This window comes from Octodon degus, unplaced genomic scaffold, assembly GCF_000260255.1.
Source record: "Octodon degus isolate 3935 unplaced genomic scaffold, OctDeg1.0 scaffold00048, whole genome shotgun sequence".
NCBI classification, from domain to species: domain Eukaryota; kingdom Metazoa; phylum Chordata; class Mammalia; order Rodentia; family Octodontidae; genus Octodon; species Octodon degus.
In genome coordinates, this window is record NW_004524624.1 from 11655117 (window position 1) to 11662128 (window position 7012).

The 7012-nt window shown below is 45.8% G+C and overlaps 1 pseudogene; it reads left to right on the forward strand.

Moving 5' to 3' along the window:
- Positions 1–4235: 4235 nt before the first annotated feature.
- Positions 4236–5770, forward strand: LOC101579555 (annotated as a pseudogene).
- Positions 5771–7012: the final 1242 nt, after the last annotated feature.

The following is a 7012-nucleotide window of genomic DNA, read 5'->3' on the forward strand; positions in this document are numbered from 1 at the left end:
GGTAGGATCACAAGTCTGCATCTTGTACAGCAATTAACCACTGAGAAGAATGTATGCAGTGTATTATTTGTTGAAACTGTACTTTCGATTTGATTTGAAACTGTCTCATTGCTATATGTTTATCAATAAAACTTTGAAAAGAAAAAAAAAATAAAATTGTACCAAAGCAGAAAAAAAAAAAAAAAAAAAGATAGAACTACTTCACTGACTGATGTCCCCTTAGGGAGAAAGCAGGCTACTCTTACATACACTTCTAATAGTGGGACCGGCAGCAGCACGATTTCCAAGCCCCACCGCTGGTGGCCCACGGGGCAGAGCTCACCAGAGCCCCGCAGCTGCCCAGCGTCAGTCTAAATCTGAGGGGTGCAGCAGATACTGTGAAAAGGGAATGAATCTGTTTAAAAGGAAGGAATTACTGAGATGAGGACAGGAGAGGGACTGATCTATCTATCTATCCATCTATCTATCATCTATCTATCTAGATATATGTAAGCAGGATGGTTTGGATAATTGCACTGTGGGTTTCTGCAGTTAATGCTTAATTTCTTTCTTTTTGCTTTTCCCTTTTCCCCTCTTAATTTCCTATAACTTATTTTCTTTTCCCAATTTGGCATGCATATATCTGGTAATCTGAACAACTAATTTGAAGACAATACTATGCAATACAACAAATACTCTACTGTCTAATTCCTAGTGTTTTGTTTAGTGAAATTTTGTACCATTTCTATTATTTTCTTTTTTTATTACTATTTTGTATTCTGTTTAAAAAATAAAATAAACAAGCAAATAATAAAAAATTAAAAAATAGACATACTTCTGCTTCTTTTGCCTGAGTCTTGTGATGAGGGACCACCAAGGCCCTGCTGTCCTGTACTGACCTGTTCCACACTGTAGGTCTTCAGCTCTTTGGCATAACTATGGAGGAGAGAAATGGACTTGGTGTCCTAAGAACAGAAAGTGGAAGCAGATGACAATTCTAAAAAAGTTTCCAGGAAGGCCTTTGTGGCAAATATAGTGCACCAGTGATGTCCAGTGCAGGTAGAAGGACTCTTTAGCTTCATTTTTGGTAATGTACATTTCTTGACCCTAGGCCCATGGGCAATGAGCTCCCCTTTACTGGAAACATTCACAACAGCTTATGAAGTGTGTCATGGGTTTTGTGGTCTTCTGCATACAGTGGTAGCGTGGCTCCACACCTCTAGACCCCGGTGCAGCCCTGTGACTCTGCGGGCTCAGGAGTCAGGAAGAGCTGGGGCTGAGTGCTGAGGAGAAAGTGGCCCAAAGTAGGAGCTCAGTCTCTCTGATGCCTGGCTGTGTTGGTATCACAGCCCCTTCTCTGCTGTTCTTCTCTGAAAAGATTTTACTGGGTTTCCGCTTTCACTGTATCTCTGCTCCTTAAGTTCCTGTTAGGATTAATTCTAGGGTCAATCCTTGAAGTCACTTTCCCTACTAGGGACAGAGCTGCCTGGTCCCACACCATTGACATCACAGGCTGGAAGACTCATGCCACTATCTTACACTAGCATAACCCTAACTCTAACCCTAACCCTAACTTAACCCTAGCCTTAGCACTAGCATTCTTCTGAGCCTCAGATCCAGTCCTGGTCCTTACTTCAAGCCTACCCCTAACCCTCATTAGAAACCTAAAACTAACTCCACCTGTAGCTCTACACCTAGCCTAACCCTTGCTCTAACCCTATAGTTAATCTTAACTCTGACCTTAGCTCTAGTGCTAGCCCTCACAGTAGCCCTAACCCTAGCCATAGTCCTAACCCTAACCCTAACGCTAGCCCTAACTGTAGCCCTAACCACCATTCTAACTCTAACTCTAACTCTAACTCTAACTCTAACTCTAACTCTAACTCTAACTCTAACTCTAACTCTAACTCTAACACTAGCAACCCTAACACTAACACTAACACTAAGCCTAGCCATGGCCTTAATACCAACACTTTTTCCATTTTGGAATAATTTTTCCTCAGAATAAAGGACTCATGTTAACACTTCTACTAGGCACATCTGGTCTATTACAATTTTTGTTTGCTGAGTATTGGTGGCAGGCTGCTGATTTGTGCTTGTTTCTATAATGCTGCTGCTCCTCTGTGTCACAGGCTGCATAGTTTGCAGTGAAACAGTATCCACTGCTGTTTTCCTGTGGACCTAAAGATGGATTGTGAGTTGTTTGACTTTACAGCTACCAGGTAGCTTGGTAAGGCACCCTACTTGATGTGTCTGGGTATGTCTCTCAAGTGTCTCAGTATCTTCCTGTTTCTTTGCAGTGATGTACCTGACACCTGGTCCCATCCTCCATGGTCCAGTCAATCTGCTCTGTCTCCCAGCTTCCATAAAATAAGCAGCTTTGCCCTTCTCCCATGATGCTTCTGCTTTAGAGCCAGCCATGGACTGAGTGTCCTGAAACCGTGAGCCTAATAAACCCTCTTCCTTAAGATGTGGGTGCCAAGTTTTGGTCCCAGCCAGCAAATAATAGGTACCAGGGAAGTGGAGTGATTTCTGTGACTACATTTGACCATGTGGATTAAGGGCATTTGTGACAGCTTTAAGGGTGGAATTAGTAGGGGTTAGGAGATGTGTGCTAGAGAAGCCCTAGAATGCTATTAGCAGGGTTGAATGGGGGTGGCTGGTGCTGAGGTAGTGGATGGTGTCAATATTTGGGACAGGTTTTTGTTTGTATATGGTCTTCTTCGGTGTTTTTGCCAAATAATAGAGTAACAGTTCAAGATTTTTACCACTGGGGGCTCTCGTTTATTAGCAGCAGGACAAACACAGTGGCTGTGAGTTTGTCCCTTGGAGCCAGACTCCTCCCTTCGGTTCAGCTTCCTACTTCCTACCCCCATTTCATGAGCCAAGTGACCCCTGCTGAAGTCCTTAGCTCTTAGCTTCCCAGTTCTCTGCTCCCTAAAGTCAGGGTGTTGGAATGACCTTAAGCCCTGGTGAGGATTAAGCGCAAGCACAGCTCGTGGGTTCTGCCTGGCGCCTGACCCTTTGCAGGTATGCACTGAGTATTAGCACTAAGATTTTGGGCAGCACACCACACAGGCCAGGATGTTTTGGAAAGTGATTTTGATTTGGGTTCCATCGCTGGTGCTTTTCAGTGGTTGTGGGCCCTCCCAGGGAGAGTATACAAATCCTCTCCGCAGGGATCTCCAGGGATCCCAGGAAATCCTTCACTCTTCAGCAGATTTAAGGGATTTGAGGAAATGAATTTATTCCAACTGGGAGACCTGTAGGTTTGAGCTCATTCATAAAAACCCTGAACACATAGTTACTTCCAACCCCCTCCAGGAACACTGCTGTAGTTTTGCAGGGGAAGACATTTCCACAGTAAGGGAGAAAATATGTCTTTTGCTCACCCATCCTGTTTGTGTATGAGGCATCTGTAAGGAAAGACAGATCAAGAGAAAAGCATATCCATTCATTTAACACAAGTTTTTCAAGAAAGGGAGCCTGCATATGCAAAGAAATACTGGAAGAGGCAGTTGGAATGCAGTGGGTTTCTGTGTTTTATATTGGACATGAGCTGTGATGAAGAACGGCCACTTGTTGAGGAACATGACAGAGCAGAAGTGGATGATGTCCTGCTGAGAACCTGGGAAGACACAGCCGGGATGGCTCCCACCTGCCCTGTATTTCTTCCTTCTGCAGAGATGAGAATGTTCCAGCAGCTCCCATACCTGCAAGGCCCCCACAGTGAGCCCCAACTCACTGAAAAACCTCACTCATGGACCTGGGACTCCCTAAGAGTTGGCAGATTGTGCAGGAGGACACACAGAACAGAAGGGACAAGGACACCTGACGCGGCAACTGCTCCTGGCCATTGCTATTCCCAGGAAGAAGTGTTCCTCTTCCTAAACTAGGATGTGAGGATGGAAAGAAGGTCTACTTGTTTTTTTTTTGTTTGTTTGTTTTGTTTTGTTCTGTTTTTTTGGGGTTTTTTTAACCTCCATCCTTTGCCTGGAGCCAGGTTTCGAACATTCAGAGTGACACGTGTGCTCAGAAGCCTGGAGGCCATCCTGGCTACTCAGGTGCCACCTAAGAAGTAAAAGAAAATGGCTTTCATTGCAACTTAACAGGCAGGTACTCACGCATCCTCACACCATGAACCCTTGTGAATGCACTACCTGAAATAGCCCCAGAGGAGGGAGGACACATTTCCCTTCCAGCATGCACCAGGCATTCTAGCTCTCACCCAGGGAATCGTTTTTCTACTTTGGAAAATGAAGTCAAATCCTCTTTGGACTCAGAGTAAGGAAGGAGCCCTTCAGATTCCCATTGTAAACCATACACTCTGCCTCAGTTTACAGAGAAAAAGAAAGAGTAACTCGAAGCTGCGCGGCTCCCGCGGCTTCGGCTCGGGCTCGGTGGCACCGCGGTGTGCGCCTCCTTCGCCCTGTCCTCTTCCCAGCAGCTTAGCTTGGACGCCCGCCACCGGCAGGGAGACTCGCTGCGTGCAGGGAAAGGGACTCAGAGTAAAGAACGTAAAGAAATTCAGATATATGAAGTTGATTTCCATGGAAACGTCGTCATCCTCTGATGACAGTTGTGACAGCTTTGCTTCTGATAATTTTGCAAACATGAGGCCACAGGCAGTCCATGAGGGCTGCAGGACCCGCAGCCAGGGCAGATGCACCGGCCCTCAGCAGGGCAGACCCATGGGCCCTCTCCAGGGCAGATCCTCCGGCCCTCTCCGGGTGGCCATGAAGTTTCCGGTCCGGGTGCGCAGTGCCAGGGGAGCAGCTAACACAAAAGCCGCGCCCCCCCCACCCCCACCCCAGCCCTCGGACAGCTCTGCTGCCAATTCCAACTCAGATTCAGAAGATGAAAGCGGCATGAACTTTCTGGAGAAAAGGGCCTTAAATATAAAACAAAACAAAGCCATGCTTGCAAAACTCATGTCAGAATTAGGAAGTTTTCCTGGCTAATTCTCTGGAAGACCTTCTCTCCCGGGCCCCAGATCAGTAAGTTCCAAGAAGCCTCGAAGGCGGACCTTCCCAGGTGTGGCTTCCAGGAGGAACCCTGAGAGGAGGAAAACGATAAGTACATGCTTGTGAGAAAAAGGAAGGCCTTGGACACCTTGGATGACAACATCCCCAGAGGTCGCCGCCCAGGATCCATGACCCTTCCACATATAATTCGCCCAGTGGAAGAAATCACAGAGGATGAGTTGGAGAATATCTGTAGCAATTCCCGAGAGAAGATCTACAACCGCTCACTGGGCTCTACTTGTCATCAGTGCCGTCAGAAAACTATTGATACCAAAACAAACTGCAGAAACCCAGAGCACTGGGGCATTCGAGGCCAGTTCTGTGGCCCCTGTCTTCGAAATTGCTATGGCGAGGAGATCAGGGATGCATTGCTGGACCCGAACTGGCACTGCCCACCGTGTCAAGGGATCTGTAATTGCAATTTCTGCTGCCAGCGAGATGGACGGTGTGCAACAGGGGTCCTTGTGTACTTAGCCAAGTACCATGGCTTTGGGAATGTGCATGCTTACTTGAAGAGTCTGAAACAAGTTTGAAATGCAAGTACGTGATACCTAGAAGACCGGCCACCCGCCTTCGACTTTGCCCACCTCCTAGTTGAAGTTTCCAGTTCTGTCATTGATTGAAACCTGAGTTAAGAATCGTAATGGTTGGTTTTGTACGACACTCAGATCAGGTTAATCCCTTTAGACTCGAAAGCGCTTCTAGAACTTCATGGAAGGCAGTTTGCTAGTGACACCTTGCCCTCATGCCACTTTCTGGTCCCCTGCCCCAACTCTTAAGTTTCCAAATTCTATTTCTTAGTTTGTATATATGTGTGTGTCTGGTGCCAGGGATGAAATCCAGGGCCTTAGGCGAGCTAGGTAAGTGCGGTCCCATTGAGCTGTATCCCCAACCCTCAAATTCTTTTTGAAGAATGATTATGTCTATTAGACTTGAATCCTGTTGAAGTAGGTCTGGAACCCTCCCATAAACCCAAGCACTTAGAAGCATGGAAGTGTTAACTCATTGTTCTGTTGGATTCCAGAGATTAGCTTTCTAACTTGTTTACACAGAAACAATGGGTATAGTTGAGTGTTCACACTGATGGACTTTTGAATAGAATCAAGGCATGTAAGTCTTAAAACTGTGGGAAAGTTAGGTAATTGGTGCAAAGTGGCACATATTTCTTCCCACTGCCTCAAAGCCTTTCAGGAGAACTGAAAGCGCTCCACAGTTGTGACCTGGTTGCTGAGGTCAAGTGACTTCCACAGTCACCCAGGGGCTTGTGGGCAGCATTATGCTGTACGACTTAAAATCTAGAAAAGACATTCTGGGGAATTCAGATGGTGAAAAAGTTAAGGAATAGACTGATAGGAATCCTTAGTGTAAGAGTTTAGAATCTTGGTATTCATGACTGATCTGGGTTTTGCAGTGTCTTAAAATTATTCCCCCCTGCCAATTGCTGTGTACAGGGTTGAGGTTTTAAGCACTTTTATATCAGTAAGTGCCTTTTTGGAGATGGTACCTTTCAACAGTTAACGTGACATCTCTCAGTTTTGTCCCTGGGCCTAATTTCATAATTGTTTCCCTCTCTCCTTGTATTAAGTCAATCTGCCGGGTCCAGTTTACCTGCCTGTGTAGCTGTCCCTGTGCCTGTTGAGGGATAGCTAATTAGACCTTTGATCAATAAGTGTAAATACAGCTTGTGACCTGTAATGCTTTTACACAAAGATTTTTATTTTAAAGATATTTATTTTAAAAAGCTTTGTTAAAAAAAGAAAGAAAGAAAGAAAGAAAGAAAGAAAGAAAGAAAGAAAGAAAGAAAGAAAGAAAGAGTAACTCAGATTATCAAGAGAGGTGGAAGACTCCAGGACCCAGAGAGGCCCTGCTGACTGTGTCAAGGGGAGTCACAAACGTAGATGCCCCCTTTTCCCCCAGTTTCTCAGTCTTCCTGGGGTTGGGGGGGGGGCGCATCAGGCTCTTCTCTAAGTGCTGGGGTCAGCCCCTCCTAGGAGCTGTGACTTTGTTAT